Source organism: Schistocerca americana, unplaced genomic scaffold (assembly GCF_021461395.2).
Source record: "Schistocerca americana isolate TAMUIC-IGC-003095 unplaced genomic scaffold, iqSchAmer2.1 HiC_scaffold_119, whole genome shotgun sequence".
Lineage (NCBI taxonomy): Eukaryota > Metazoa > Arthropoda > Insecta > Orthoptera > Acrididae > Schistocerca > Schistocerca americana.
In genome coordinates this window covers 437578-452453 of record NW_025725253.1, presented here as the reverse complement: position 1 = coordinate 452453, position 14876 = coordinate 437578, and the positions used below count along the sequence as shown (strand labels likewise).

General features: G+C 49.8%; 13 non-coding genes across 13 annotated transcripts; all 13 read left to right on the top strand.

Moving 5' to 3' along the window:
- The first annotated feature begins 730 nt into the window (after positions 1-730).
- LOC124563183 lies at positions 731-849 on the top strand. Its single transcript, XR_006969964.1, has one exon. It is a non-coding gene; the product is annotated as a 5S ribosomal RNA (ribosomal RNA).
- A 1012-nt stretch (positions 850-1861) lies between these two features.
- Positions 1862-1980, top strand: LOC124563182. The gene has a single exon (XR_006969963.1). It is a non-coding gene; the product is annotated as a 5S ribosomal RNA (ribosomal RNA).
- A 1010-nt stretch (positions 1981-2990) lies between these two features.
- Positions 2991-3109, top strand: LOC124563181. Its single transcript, XR_006969962.1, has one exon. It is a non-coding gene; the product is annotated as a 5S ribosomal RNA (ribosomal RNA).
- Positions 3110-4120: 1011 nt separating this feature from the next.
- LOC124563180 lies at positions 4121-4239 on the top strand. The gene has a single exon (XR_006969961.1). It is a non-coding gene; the product is annotated as a 5S ribosomal RNA (ribosomal RNA).
- A 1015-nt stretch (positions 4240-5254) lies between these two features.
- Positions 5255-5373, top strand: LOC124563179. Its single transcript, XR_006969960.1, has one exon. It is a non-coding gene; the product is annotated as a 5S ribosomal RNA (ribosomal RNA).
- Positions 5374-6388: 1015 nt separating this feature from the next.
- On the top strand, positions 6389-6507 carry LOC124563178. The gene has a single exon (XR_006969959.1). It is a non-coding gene; the product is annotated as a 5S ribosomal RNA (ribosomal RNA).
- Positions 6508-7533: 1026 nt separating this feature from the next.
- On the top strand, positions 7534-7652 carry LOC124563177. Its single transcript, XR_006969958.1, has one exon. It is a non-coding gene; the product is annotated as a 5S ribosomal RNA (ribosomal RNA).
- A 1011-nt stretch (positions 7653-8663) lies between these two features.
- On the top strand, positions 8664-8782 carry LOC124563176. Its single transcript, XR_006969957.1, has one exon. It is a non-coding gene; the product is annotated as a 5S ribosomal RNA (ribosomal RNA).
- Positions 8783-9797: 1015 nt separating this feature from the next.
- On the top strand, positions 9798-9916 carry LOC124563175. Its single transcript, XR_006969956.1, has one exon. It is a non-coding gene; the product is annotated as a 5S ribosomal RNA (ribosomal RNA).
- Positions 9917-10930: 1014 nt separating this feature from the next.
- Positions 10931-11049, top strand: LOC124563173. Its single transcript, XR_006969955.1, has one exon. It is a non-coding gene; the product is annotated as a 5S ribosomal RNA (ribosomal RNA).
- Positions 11050-12061: 1012 nt separating this feature from the next.
- Positions 12062-12180, top strand: LOC124563171. Its single transcript, XR_006969953.1, has one exon. It is a non-coding gene; the product is annotated as a 5S ribosomal RNA (ribosomal RNA).
- Positions 12181-13194: 1014 nt separating this feature from the next.
- Positions 13195-13313, top strand: LOC124563170. The gene has a single exon (XR_006969952.1). It is a non-coding gene; the product is annotated as a 5S ribosomal RNA (ribosomal RNA).
- Positions 13314-14327: 1014 nt separating this feature from the next.
- LOC124563169 lies at positions 14328-14446 on the top strand. The gene has a single exon (XR_006969951.1). It is a non-coding gene; the product is annotated as a 5S ribosomal RNA (ribosomal RNA).
- The last annotated feature ends 430 nt before the right edge of the window (positions 14447-14876 follow it).

Genomic DNA, 14876 nt, shown 5'->3' with positions numbered 1-14876 from the left:
TTATTCCTTAGTCGACTCGTCTCGTCTCGTCATCTCCTGCAGACGTTTCTTGTGCTTGCGCTGTTATATGGGCCACGACCCGAGCGGCAGCGAGCGGCAGCCGAGCAAAGTCGGGACAAGTCGGGACGGGGACAGGGACAGGAATGGTGCGAATGCACTGCAAATTACGCAAACACCTCGTCTGAGGCGAGGCGGGGAAGCTCACATCGCCAGCAGTGGCGCCCTCCAACAACACTCTGCCACACCCCGCACAGGCCATACGCCGGTCGGCCGCGCGCCAGCCCTCCTGCGCTGGACACCAGGGACAAGATGCGTCTTCCGCGAGTGTCGAAGGCTGCACGCGCCAAGCGGATGACAGGAGGTGCAACGAGAAGCTGCGCGTCTCACACACACGGCGGCGCGCCCGCTAATTCGGCAGTCGCTCTGCTGGCACGTCGGATTGCAGAAGGAAGTGCTTACAATTACAACTCTGTTCGTGTTTTATGTTGTAAAGGTGTTAGCTTGTAACGATGTAATGTTAATAAATAAATTTATAAATCTCACAAAAAAAAAATACACGAAGCGCGTCCTTCCGGCTCATAAGTTTTGGAACTCAGGATTGCGTTCGCGCTAACGTGACGAATTGTCAATAAAAAAAAAATGCGGCTGCTTTCGACCGAAAAGTATGATTTTGTGTGTGTTGGGATAAGAACCGAATGCGAATTCTGCCATGCGCCTACATTATATGGGCGCCAACGGCCATACCATGTTGAGTACACCGGTTCTCGTCCGATCACCGAAGTTAAGCAACATCGGGCGTGGTTAGTACTTGGATGGGTGACCACTTGGGAACACCACGTGCTGTTGGCTCCCTTTCATTTTCTTTTTTTTTTTTTTATACCGCCCTCTTTCCATACCACCGTTCTGTTGTGACAAAGATTCTTGCTTAAGCATTTTAATCTACTGTAATGACCATAAGGTGCGAAATTGCAGTAAATATCTCAGTTTGAGGGAGAATGTGCTAACCAAGTTCGCCAGGAAGTCTTTGAAAACGACAAAACAGTACGAATCGGCAGATGTGTTCTGGAATACGTCAGCGCCTGTTGTTGTGTAGCGGTGTACAATTCCTACTTCGATATGTAATTATAAATTTATTCCTTAGTCGACTCGTCTCGTCTCGTCATCTCCTGCAGACGTTTCTTGTGCTTGCGCTGTTATATGGGCCACGACCCGAGCGGCAGCGAGCGGCAGCCGAGCAAAGTCGGGACAAGTCGGGACGGGGACAGGGACAGGAATGGTGCGAATGCACTGCAAATTACGCAAACACCTCGTCTGAGGCGAGGCGGGGAAGCTCACATCGCCAGCAGTGGCGCCCTCCAACAACACTCTGCCACACCCCGCACAGGCCATACGCCGGTCGGCCGCGCGCCAGCCCTCCTGCGCTGGACACCAGGGACAAGATGCGTCTTCCGCGAGTGTCGAAGGCTGCACGCGCCAAGCGGATGACAGGAGGTGCAACGAGAAGCTGCGCGTCTCACACACACGGCGGCGCGCCCGCTAATTCGGCAGTCGCTCTGCTGGCACGTCGGATTGCAGAAGGAAGTGCTTACAATTACAACTCTGTTCGTGTTTTATGTTGTAAAGGTGTTAGCTTGTAACGATGTAATGTTAATAAATAAATTTATAAATCTCACAAAAAAAAAAATACACGAAGCGCGTCCTTCCGGCTCATAAGTTTTGGAACTCAGGATTGCGTTCGCGCTAACGTGACGAATTGTCAATAAAAAAAAAATGCGGCTGCTTTCGACCGAAAAGTATGATTTTGTGTGTGTTGGGATAAGAACCGAATGCGAATTCTGCCATGCGCCTACATTATATGGGCGCCAACGGCCATACCATGTTGAGTACACCGGTTCTCGTCCGATCACCGAAGTTAAGCAACATCGGGCGTGGTTAGTACTTGGATGGGTGACCACTTGGGAACACCACGTGCTGTTGGCTCCCTTTCATTTTCTTTTTTTTTTTTTATACCGCCCTCTTTCCATACCACCGTTCTGTTGTGACAAAGATTCTTGCTTAAGCATTTTAATCTACTGTAATGACCATAAGGTGCGAAATTGCAGTAAATATCTCAGTTTGAGGGAGAATGTGCTAACCAAGTTCGCCAGGAAGTCTTTGAAAACGACAAAACAGTACGAATCGGCAGATGTGTTCTGGAATACGTCAGCGCCTGTTGTTGTGTAGCGGTGTACAATTCCTACTTCGATATGTAATTATAAATTTATTCCTTAGTCGACTCGTCTCGTCTCGTCATCTCCTGCAGACGTTTCTTGTGCTTGCGCTGTTATATGGGCCACGACCCGAGCGGCAGCGAGCGGCAGCCGAGCAAAGTCGGGACAAGTCGGGACGGGGACAGGGACAGGAATGGTGCGAATGCACTGCAAATTACGCAAACACCTCGTCTGAGGCGAGGCGGGGAAGCTCACATCGCCAGCAGTGGCGCCCTCCAACAACACTCTGCCACACCCCGCACAGGCCATACGCCGGTCGGCCGCGCGCCAGCCCTCCTGCGCTGGACACCAGGGACAAGATGCGTCTTCCGCGAGTGTCGAAGGCTGCACGCGCCAAGCGGATGACAGGAGGTGCAACGAGAAGCTGCGCGTCTCACACACACGGCGGCGCGCCCGCTAATTCGGCAGTCGCTCTGCTGGCACGTCGGATTGCAGAAGGAAGTGCTTACAATTACAACTCTGTTCGTGTTTTATGTTGTAAAGGTGTTAGCTTGTAACGATGTAATGTTAATAAATAAATTTATAAATCTCACAAAAAAAAAATACACGAAGCGCGTCCTTCCGGCTCATAAGTTTTGGAACTCAGGATTGCGTTCGCGCTAACGTGACGAATTGTCAATAAAAAAAAAATGCGGCTGCTTTCGACCGAAAAGTATGATTTTGTGTGTGTTGGGATAAGAACCGAATGCGAATTCTGCCATGCGCCTACATTATATGGGCGCCAACGGCCATACCATGTTGAGTACACCGGTTCTCGTCCGATCACCGAAGTTAAGCAACATCGGGCGTGGTTAGTACTTGGATGGGTGACCACTTGGGAACACCACGTGCTGTTGGCTCCCTTTCATTTTCTTTTTTTTTTTTTTATACCGCCCTCTTTCCATACCACCGTTCTGTTGTGACAAAGATTCTTGCTTAAGCATTTTAATCTACTGTAATGACCATAAGGTGCGAAATTGCAGTAAATATCTCAGTTTGAGGGAGAATGTGCTAACCAAGTTCGCCAGGAAGTCTTTGAAAACGACAAAACAGTACGAATCGGCAGATGTGTTCTGGAATACGTCAGCGCCTGTTGTTGTGTAGCGGTGTACAATTCCTACTTCGATATGTAATTATAAATTTATTCCTTAGTCGACTCGTCTCGTCTCGTCATCTCCTGCAGACGTTTCTTGTGCTTGCGCTGTTATATGGGCCACGACCCGAGCGGCAGCGAGCGGCAGCCGAGCAAAGTCGGGACAAGTCGGGACGGGGACAGGGACAGGAATGGTGCGAATGCACTGCAAATTACGCAAACACCTCGTCTGAGGCGAGGCGGGGAAGCTCACATCGCCAGCAGTGGCGCCCTCCAACAACACTCTGCCACACCCCGCACAGGCCATACGCCGGTCGGCCGCGCGCCAGCCCTCCTGCGCTGGACACCAGGGACAAGATGCGTCTTCCGCGAGTGTCGAAGGCTGCACGCGCCAAGCGGATGACAGGAGGTGCAACGAGAAGCTGCGCGTCTCACACACACGGCGGCGCGCCCGCTAATTCGGCAGTCGCTCTGCTGGCACGTCGGATTGCAGAAGGAAGTGCTTACAATTACAACTCTGTTCGTGTTTTATGTTGTAAAGGTGTTAGCTTGTAACGATGTAATGTTAATAAATAAATTTATAAATCTCACAAAAAAAAAATACACGAAGCGCGTCCTTCCGGCTCATAAGTTTTGGAACTCAGGATTGCGTTCGCGCTAACGTGACGAATTGTCAATAAAAAAAAAATGCGGCTGCTTTCGACCGAAAAGTATGATTTTGTGTGTGTTGGGATAAGAACCGAATGCGAATTCTGCCATGCGCCTACATTATATGGGCGCCAACGGCCATACCATGTTGAGTACACCGGTTCTCGTCCGATCACCGAAGTTAAGCAACATCGGGCGTGGTTAGTACTTGGATGGGTGACCACTTGGGAACACCACGTGCTGTTGGCTCCCTTTCATTTTCTTTTTTTTTTTTTTATACCGCCCTCTTTCCATACCACCGTTCTGTTGTGACAAAGATTCTTGCTTAAGCATTTTAATCTACTGTAATGACCATAAGGTGCGAAATTGCAGTAAATATCTCAGTTTGAGGGAGAATGTGCTAACCAAGTTCGCCAGGAAGTCTTTGAAAACGACAAAACAGTACGAATCGGCAGATGTGTTCTGGAATACGTCAGCGCCTGTTGTTGTGTAGCGGTGTACAATTCCTACTTCGATATGTAATTATAAATTTATTCCTTAGTCGACTCGTCTCGTCTCGTCATCTCCTGCAGACGTTTCTTGTGCTTGCGCTGTTATATGGGCCACGACCCGAGCGGCAGCGAGCGGCAGCCGAGCAAAGTCGGGACAAGTCGGGACGGGGACAGGGACAGGAATGGTGCGAATGCACTGCAAATTACGCAAACACCTCGTCTGAGGCGAGGCGGGGAAGCTCACATCGCCAGCAGTGGCGCCCTCCAACAACACTCTGCCACACCCCGCACAGGCCATACGCCGGTCGGCCGCGCGCCAGCCCTCCTGCGCTGGACACCAGGGACAAGATGCGTCTTCCGCGAGTGTCGAAGGCTGCACGCGCCAAGCGGATGACAGGAGGTGCAACGAGAAGCTGCGCGTCTCACACACACGGCGGCGCGCCCGCTAATTCGGCAGTCGCTCTGCTGGCACGTCGGATTGCAGAAGGAAGTGCTTACAATTACAACTCTGTTCGTGTTTTATGTTGTAAAGGTGTTAGCTTGTAACGATGTAATGTTAATAAATAAATTTATAAATCTCACAAAAAAAAAAAAAATACACGAAGCGCGTCCTTCCGGCTCATAAGTTTTGGAACTCAGGATTGCGTTCGCGCTAACGTGACGAATTGTCAATAAAAAAAAAATGCGGCTGCTTTCGACCGAAAAGTATGATTTTGTGTGTGTTGGGATAAGAACCGAATGCGAATTCTGCCATGCGCCTACATTATATGGGCGCCAACGGCCATACCATGTTGAGTACACCGGTTCTCGTCCGATCACCGAAGTTAAGCAACATCGGGCGTGGTTAGTACTTGGATGGGTGACCACTTGGGAACACCACGTGCTGTTGGCTCCCTTTCATTTTCTTTTTTTTTTTTTTTATACCGCCCTCTTTCCATACCACCGTTCTGTTGTGACAAAGATTCTTGCTTAAGCATTTTAATCTACTGTAATGACCATAAGGTGCGAAATTGCAGTAAATATCTCAGTTTGAGGGAGAATGTGCTAACCAAGATCGCCAGGAAGTCTTTGAAAACGACAAAACAGTACGAATCGGCAGATGTGTTCTGGAATACGTCAGCGCCTGTTGTTGTGTAGCGGTGTACAATTCCTACTTCGATATGTAATTATAAATTTATTCCTTAGTCGACTCGTCTCGTCTCGTCATCTCCTGCAGACGTTTCTTGTGCTTGCGCTGTTATATGGGCCACGACCCGAGCGGCAGCGAGCGGCAGCCGAGCAAAGTCGGGACAAGTCGGGACGGGGACAGGGACAGGAATGGTGCGAATGCACTGCAAATTACGCAAACACCTCGTCTGAGGCGAGGCGGGGAAGCTCACATCGCCAGCAGTGGCGCCCTCCAACAACACTCTGCCACACCCCGCACAGGCCATACGCCGGTCGGCCGCGCGCCAGCCCTCCTGCGCTGGACACCAGGGACAAGATGCGTCTTCCGCGAGTGTCGAAGGCTGCACGCGCCAAGCGGATGACAGGAGGTGCAACGAGAAGCTGCGCGTCTCACACACACGGCGGCGCGCCCGCTAATTCGGCAGTCGCTCTGCTGGCACGTCGGATTGCAGAAGGAAGTGCTTACAATTACAACTCTGTTCGTGTTTTATGTTGTAAAGGTGTTAGCTTGTAACGATGTAATGTTAATAAATAAATTTATAAATCTCACAAAAAAAAAAAAATACACGAAGCGCGTCCTTCCGGCTCATAAGTTTTGGAACTCAGGATTGCGTTCGCGCTAACGTGACGAATTGTCAATAAAAAAAAAATGCGGCTGCTTTCGACCGAAAAGTATGATTTTGTGTGTGTTGGGATAAGAACCGAATGCGAATTCTGCCATGCGCCTACATTATATGGGCGCCAACGGCCATACCATGTTGAGTACACCGGTTCTCGTCCGATCACCGAAGTTAAGCAACATCGGGCGTGGTTAGTACTTGGATGGGTGACCACTTGGGAACACCACGTGCTGTTGGCTCCCTTTCATTTTCTTTTTTTTTTTTTATACCGCCCTCTTTCCATACCACCGTTCTGTTGTGACAAAGATTCTTGCTTAAGCATTTTAATCTACTGTAATGACCATAAGGTGCGAAATTGCAGTAAATATCTCAGTTTGAGGGAGAATGTGCTAACCAAGATCGCCAGGAAGTCTTTGAAAACGACAAAACAGTACGAATCGGCAGATGTGTTCTGGAATACGTCAGCGCCTGTTGTTGTGTAGCGGTGTACAATTCCTACTTCGATATGTAATTATAAATTTATTCCTTAGTCGACTCGTCTCGTCTCGTCATCTCCTGCAGACGTTTCTTGTGCTTGCGCTGTTATATGGGCCACGACCCGAGCGGCAGCGAGCGGCAGCCGAGCAAAGTCGGGACAAGTCGGGACGGGGACAGGGACAGGGATAGGAAAGGTGCTAATGCACTGCAAATTACGCAAACACCTCGTCTGAAGCGAGGCGAGGCGAGGCGAGGAAGCTCACATCGCCAGCAGTGGCGCCCTCCAACAAGACTCTGCCACACCCCGCACAGGCCATACGCCGGTCGGCCGCGCGCCAGCCCTCCTGCGCTGGACACCAGGGACAAGATGCGTCTTCCGCGAGTGTCGAAGGCTGCACGCGCCAAGCGGATGACAGGAGGTGCAACGAGAAGCTGCGCGTCTCACACACACGGCGGCGCGCCCGCTAATTCGGCAGTCGCTCTGCTGGCACGTCGGATTGCAGAAGGAAGTGCTTACAATTACAACTCTGTTCGTGTTTTATGTTGTAAAGGTGTTAGCTTGTAACGATGTAATGTTAATAAATAAATTTATAAATCTCACAAAAAAAAAATACACGAAGCGCGTCCTTCCGGCTCATAAGTTTTGGAACTCAGGATTGCGTTCGCGCTAACGTGACGAATTGTCAATAAAAAAAAAATGCGGCTGCTTTCGACCGAAAAGTATGATTTTGTGTGTGTTGGGATAAGAACCGAATGCGAATTCTGCCATGCGCCTACATTATATGGGCGCCAACGGCCATACCATGTTGAGTACACCGGTTCTCGTCCGATCACCGAAGTTAAGCAACATCGGGCGTGGTTAGTACTTGGATGGGTGACCACTTGGGAACACCACGTGCTGTTGGCTCCCTTTCATTTTCTTTTTTTTTTTTTTATACCGCCCTCTTTCCATACCACCGTTCTGTTGTGACAAAGATTCTTGCTTAAGCATTTTAATCTACTGTAATGACCATAAGGTGCGAAATTGCAGTAAATATCTCAGTTTGAGGGAGAATGTGCTAACCAAGTTCGCCAGGAAGTCTTTGAAAACGACAAAACAGTACGAATCGGCAGATGTGTTCTGGAATACGTCAGCGCCTGTTGTTGTGTAGCGGTGTACAATTCCTACTTCGATATGTAATTATAAATTTATTCCTTAGTCGACTCGTCTCGTCTCGTCATCTCCTGCAGACGTTTCTTGTGCTTGCGCTGTTATATGGGCCACGACCCGAGCGGCAGCGAGCGGCAGCCGAGCAAAGTCGGGACAAGTCGGGACGGGGACAGGGACAGGAATGGTGCGAATGCACTGCAAATTACGCAAACACCTCGTCTGAGGCGAGGCGGGGAAGCTCACATCGCCAGCAGTGGCGCCCTCCAACAACACTCTGCCACACCCCGCACAGGCCATACGCCGGTCGGCCGCGCGCCAGCCCTCCTGCGCTGGACACCAGGGACAAGATGCGTCTTCCGCGAGTGTCGAAGGCTGCACGCGCCAAGCGGATGACAGGAGGTGCAACGAGAAGCTGCGCGTCTCACACACACGGCGGCGCGCCCGCTAATTCGGCAGTCGCTCTGCTGGCACGTCGGATTGCAGAAGGAAGTGCTTACAATTACAACTCTGTTCGTGTTTTATGTTGTAAAGGTGTTAGCTTGTAACGATGTAATGTTAATAAATAAATTTATAAATCTCACAAAAAAAAAATACACGAAGCGCGTCCTTCCGGCTCATAAGTTTTGGAACTCAGGATTGCGTTCGCGCTAACGTGACGAATTGTCAATAAAAAAAAAATGCGGCTGCTTTCGACCGAAAAGTATGATTTTGTGTGTGTTGGGATAAGAACCGAATGCGAATTCTGCCATGCGCCTACATTATATGGGCGCCAACGGCCATACCATGTTGAGTACACCGGTTCTCGTCCGATCACCGAAGTTAAGCAACATCGGGCGTGGTTAGTACTTGGATGGGTGACCACTTGGGAACACCACGTGCTGTTGGCTCCCTTTCATTTTCTTTTTTTTTTTTTTATACCGCCCTCTTTCCATACCACCGTTCTGTTGTGACAAAGATTCTTGCTTAAGCATTTTAATCTACTGTAATGACCATAAGGTGCGAAATTGCAGTAAATATCTCAGTTTGAGGGAGAATGTGCTAACCAAGTTCGCCAGGAAGTCTTTGAAAACGACAAAACAGTACGAATCGGCAGATGTGTTCTGGAATACGTCAGCGCCTGTTGTTGTGTAGCGGTGTACAATTCCTACTTCGATATGTAATTATAAATTTATTCCTTAGTCGACTCGTCTCGTCTCGTCATCTCCTGCAGACGTTTCTTGTGCTTGCGCTGTTATATGGGCCACGACCCGAGCGGCAGCGAGCGGCAGCCGAGCAAAGTCGGGACAAGTCGGGACGGGGACAGGGACAGGAATGGTGCGAATGCACTGCAAATTACGCAAACACCTCGTCTGAGGCGAGGCGGGGAAGCTCACATCGCCAGCAGTGGCGCCCTCCAACAACACTCTGCCACACCCCGCACAGGCCATACGCCGGTCGGCCGCGCGCCAGCCCTCCTGCGCTGGACACCAGGGACAAGATGCGTCTTCCGCGAGTGTCGAAGGCTGCACGCGCCAAGCGGATGACAGGAGGTGCAACGAGAAGCTGCGCGTCTCACACACACGGCGGCGCGCCCGCTAATTCGGCAGTCGCTCTGCTGGCACGTCGGATTGCAGAAGGAAGTGCTTACAATTACAACTCTGTTCGTGTTTTATGTTGTAAAGGTGTTAGCTTGTAACGATGTAATGTTAATAAATAAATTTATAAATCTCACAAAAAAAAAAAAAATACACGAAGCGCGTCCTTCCGGCTCATAAGTTTTGGAACTCAGGATTGCGTTCGCGCTAACGTGACGAATTGTCAATAAAAAAAAAATGCGGCTGCTTTCGACCGAAAAGTATGATTTTGTGTGTGTTGGGATAAGAACCGAATGCGAATTCTGCCATGCGCCTACATTATATGGGCGCCAACGGCCATACCATGTTGAGTACACCGGTTCTCGTCCGATCACCGAAGTTAAGCAACATCGGGCGTGGTTAGTACTTGGATGGGTGACCACTTGGGAACACCACGTGCTGTTGGCTCCCTTTCATTTTCTTTTTTTTTTTTTTATACCGCCCTCTTTCCATACCACCGTTCTGTTGTGACAAAGATTCTTGCTTAAGCATTTTAATCTACTGTAATGACCATAAGGTGCGAAATTGCAGTAAATATCTCAGTTTGAGGGAGAATGTGCTAACCAAGATCGCCAGGAAGTCTTTGAAAACGACAAAACAGTACGAATCGGCAGATGTGTTCTGGAATACGTCAGCGCCTGTTGTTGTGTAGCGGTGTACAATTCCTACTTCGATATGTAATTATAAATTTATTCCTTAGTCGACTCGTCTCGTCTCGTCATCTCCTGCAGACGTTTCTTGTGCTTGCGCTGTTATATGGGCCACGACCCGAGCGGCAGCGAGCGGCAGCCGAGCAAAGTCGGGACAAGTCGGGACGGGGACAGGGACAGGAATGGTGCGAATGCACTGCAAATTACGCAAACACCTCGTCTGAGGCGAGGCGGGGAAGCTCACATCGCCAGCAGTGGCGCCCTCCAACAACACTCTGCCACACCCCGCACAGGCCATACGCCGGTCGGCCGCGCGCCAGCCCTCCTGCGCTGGACACCAGGGACAAGATGCGTCTTCCGCGAGTGTCGAAGGCTGCACGCGCCAAGCGGATGACAGGAGGTGCAACGAGAAGCTGCGCGTCTCACACACACGGCGGCGCGCCCGCTAATTCGGCAGTCGCTCTGCTGGCACGTCGGATTGCAGAAGGAAGTGCTTACAATTACAACTCTGTTCGTGTTTTATGTTGTAAAGGTGTTAGCTTGTAACGATGTAATGTTAATAAATAAATTTATAAATCTCACAAAAAAAAAAAAATACACGAAGCGCGTCCTTCCGGCTCATAAGTTTTGGAACTCAGGATTGCGTTCGCGCTAACGTGACGAATTGTCAATAAAAAAAAAATGCGGCTGCTTTCGACCGAAAAGTATGATTTTGTGTGTGTTGGGATAAGAACCGAATGCGAATTCTGCCATGCGCCTACATTATATGGGCGCCAACGGCCATACCATGTTGAGTACACCGGTTCTCGTCCGATCACCGAAGTTAAGCAACATCGGGCGTGGTTAGTACTTGGATGGGTGACCACTTGGGAACACCACGTGCTGTTGGCTCCCTTTCATTTTCTTTTTTTTTTTTTATACCGCCCTCTTTCCATACCACCGTTCTGTTGTGACAAAGATTCTTGCTTAAGCATTTTAATCTACTGTAATGACCATAAGGTGCGAAATTGCAGTAAATATCTCAGTTTGAGGGAGAATGTGCTAACCAAGATCGCCAGGAAGTCTTTGAAAACGACAAAACAGTACGAATCGGCAGATGTGTTCTGGAATACGTCAGCGCCTGTTGTTGTGTAGCGGTGTACAATTCCTACTTCGATATGTAATTATAAATTTATTCCTTAGTCGACTCGTCTCGTCTCGTCATCTCCTGCAGACGTTTCTTGTGCTTGCGCTGTTATATGGGCCACGACCCGAGCGGCAGCGAGCGGCAGCCGAGCAAAGTCGGGACAAGTCGGGACGGGGACAGGGACAGGAATGGTGCGAATGCACTGCAAATTACGCAAACACCTCGTCTGAGGCGAGGCGGGGAAGCTCACATCGCCAGCAGTGGCGCCCTCCAACAACACTCTGCCACACCCCGCACAGGCCATACGCCGGTCGGCCGCGCGCCAGCCCTCCTGCGCTGGACACCAGGGACAAGATGCGTCTTCCGCGAGTGTCGAAGGCTGCACGCGCCAAGCGGATGACAGGAGGTGCAACGAGAAGCTGCGCGTCTCACACACACGGCGGCGCGCCCGCTAATTCGGCAGTCGCTCTGCTGGCACGTCGGATTGCAGAAGGAAGTGCTTACAATTACAACTCTGTTCGTGTTTTATGTTGTAAAGGTGTTAGCTTGTAACGATGTAATGTTAATAAATAAATTTATAAATCTCACAAAAAAAAAAAATACACGAAGCGCGTCCTTCCGGCTCATAAGTTTTGGAACTCAGGATTGCGTTCGCGCTAACGTGACGAATTGTCAATAAAAAAAAAATGCGGCTGCTTTCGACCGAAAAGTATGATTTTGTGTGTGTTGGGATAAGAACCGAATGCGAATTCTGCCATGCGCCTACATTATATGGGCGCCAACGGCCATACCATGTTGAGTACACCGGTTCTCGTCCGATCACCGAAGTTAAGCAACATCGGGCGTGGTTAGTACTTGGATGGGTGACCACTTGGGAACACCACGTGCTGTTGGCTCCCTTTCATTTTCTTTTTTTTTTTTTTATACCGCCCTCTTTCCATACCACCGTTCTGTTGTGACAAAGATTCTTGCTTAAGCATTTTAATCTACTGTAATGACCATAAGGTGCGAAATTGCAGTAAATATCTCAGTTTGAGGGAGAATGTGCTAACCAAGTTCGCCAGGAAGTCTTTGAAAACGACAAAACAGTACGAATCGGCAGATGTGTTCTGGAATACGTCAGCGCCTGTTGTTGTGTAGCGGTGTACAATTCCTACTTCGATATGTAATTATAAATTTATTCCTTAGTCGACTCGTCTCGTCTCGTCATCTCCTGCAGACGTTTCTTGTGCTTGCGCTGTTATATGGGCCACGACCCGAGCGGCAGCGAGCGGCAGCCGAGCAAAGTCGGGACAAGTCGGGACGGGGACAGGGACAGGAATGGTGCGAATGCACTGCAAATTACGCAAACACCTCGTCTGAGGCGAGGCGGGGAAGCTCACATCGCCAGCAGTGGCGCCCTCCAACAACACTCTGCCACACCCCGCACAGGCCATACGCCGGTCGGCCGCGCGCCAGCCCTCCTGCGCTGGACACCAGGGACAAGATGCGTCTTCCGCGAGTGTCGAAGGCTGCACGCGCCAAGCGGATGACAGGAGGTGCAACGAGAAGCTGCGCGTCTCACACACACGGCGGCGCGCCCGCTAATTCGGCAGTCGCTCTGCTGGCACGTCGGATTGCAGAAGGAAGTGCTTACAATTACAACTCTGTTCGTGTTTTATGTTGTAAAGGTGTTAGCTTGTAACGATGTAATGTTAATAAATAAATTTATAAATCTCACAAAAAAAAAAAAATACACGAAGCGCGTCCTTCCGGCTCATAAGTTTTGGAACTCAGGATTGCGTTCGCGCTAACGTGACGAATTGTCAATAAAAAAAAAATGCGGCTGCTTTCGACCGAAAAGTATGATTTTGTGTGTGTTGGGATAAGAACCGAATGCGAATTCTGCCATGCGCCTACATTATATGGGCGCCAACGGCCATACCATGTTGAGTACACCGGTTCTCGTCCGATCACCGAAGTTAAGCAACATCGGGCGTGGTTAGTACTTGGATGGGTGACCACTTGGGAACACCACGTGCTGTTGGCTCCCTTTCATTTTCTTTTTTTTTTTTTTATACCGCCCTCTTTCCATACCACCGTTCTGTTGTGACAAAGATTCTTGCTTAAGCATTTTAATCTACTGTAATGACCATAAGGTGCGAAATTGCAGTAAATATCTCAGTTTGAGGGAGAATGTGCTAACCAAGATCGCCAGGAAGTCTTTGAAAACGACAAAACAGTACGAATCGGCAGATGTGTTCTGGAATACGTCAGCGCCTGTTGTTGTGTAGCGGTGTACAATTCCTACTTCGATATGTAATTATAAATTTATTCCTTAGTCGACTCGTCTCGTCTCGTCATCTCCTGCAGACGTTTCTTGTGCTTGCGCTGTTATATGGGCCACGACCCGAGCGGCAGCGAGCGGCAGCCGAGCAAAGTCGGGACAAGTCGGGACGGGGACAGGGACAGGAATGGTGCGAATGCACTGCAAATTACGCAAACACCTCGTCTGAGGCGAGGCGGGGAAGCTCACATCGCCAGCAGTGGCGCCCTCCAACAACACTCTGCCACACCCCGCACAGGCCATACGCCGGTCGGCCGCGCGCCAGCCCTCCTGCGCTGGACACCAGGGACAAGATGCGTCTTCCGCGAGTGTCGAAGGCTGCACGCGCCAAGCGGATGACAGGAGGTGCAACGAGAAGCTGCGCGTCTCACACACACGGCGGCGCGCCCGCTAATTCGGCAGTCGCTCTGCTGGCACGTCGGATTGCAGAAGGAAGTGCTTACAATTACAACTCTGTTCGTGTTTTATGTTGTAAAGGTGTTAGCTTGTAACGATGTAATGTTAATAAATAAATTTATAAATCTCACAAAAAAAAAAAAATACACGAAGCGCGTCCTTCCGGCTCATAAGTTTTGGAACTCAGGATTGCGTTCGCGCTAACGTGACGAATTGTCAATAAAAAAAAAATGCGGCTGCTTTCGACCGAAAAGTATGATTTTGTGTGTGTTGGGATAAGAACCGAATGCGAATTCTGCCATGCGCCTACATTATATGGGCGCCAACGGCCATACCATGTTGAGTACACCGGTTCTCGTCCGATCACCGAAGTTAAGCAACATCGGGCGTGGTTAGTACTTGGATGGGTGACCACTTGGGAACACCACGTGCTGTTGGCTCCCTTTCATTTTCTTTTTTTTTTTTTATACCGCCCTCTTTCCATACCACCGTTCTGTTGTGACAAAGATTCTTGCTTAAGCATTTTAATCTACTGTAATGACCATAAGGTGCGAAATTGCAGTAAATATCTCAGTTTGAGGGAGAATGTGCTAACCAAGATCGCCAGGAAGTCTTTGAAAACGACAAAACAGTACGAATCGGCAGATGTGTTCTGGAATACGTCAGCGCCTGTTGTTGTGTAGCGGTGTACAATTCCTACTTCGATATGTAATTATAAATTTATTCCTTAGTCGACTCGTCTCGTCTCGTCATCTCCTGCAGACGTTTCTTGTGCTTGCGCTGTTATATGGGCCACGACCCGAGCGGCAGCGAGCGGCAGCCGAGCAAAGTCGGGACAAGTCGGGACGGGGACAGGGACAGGAATGGTGC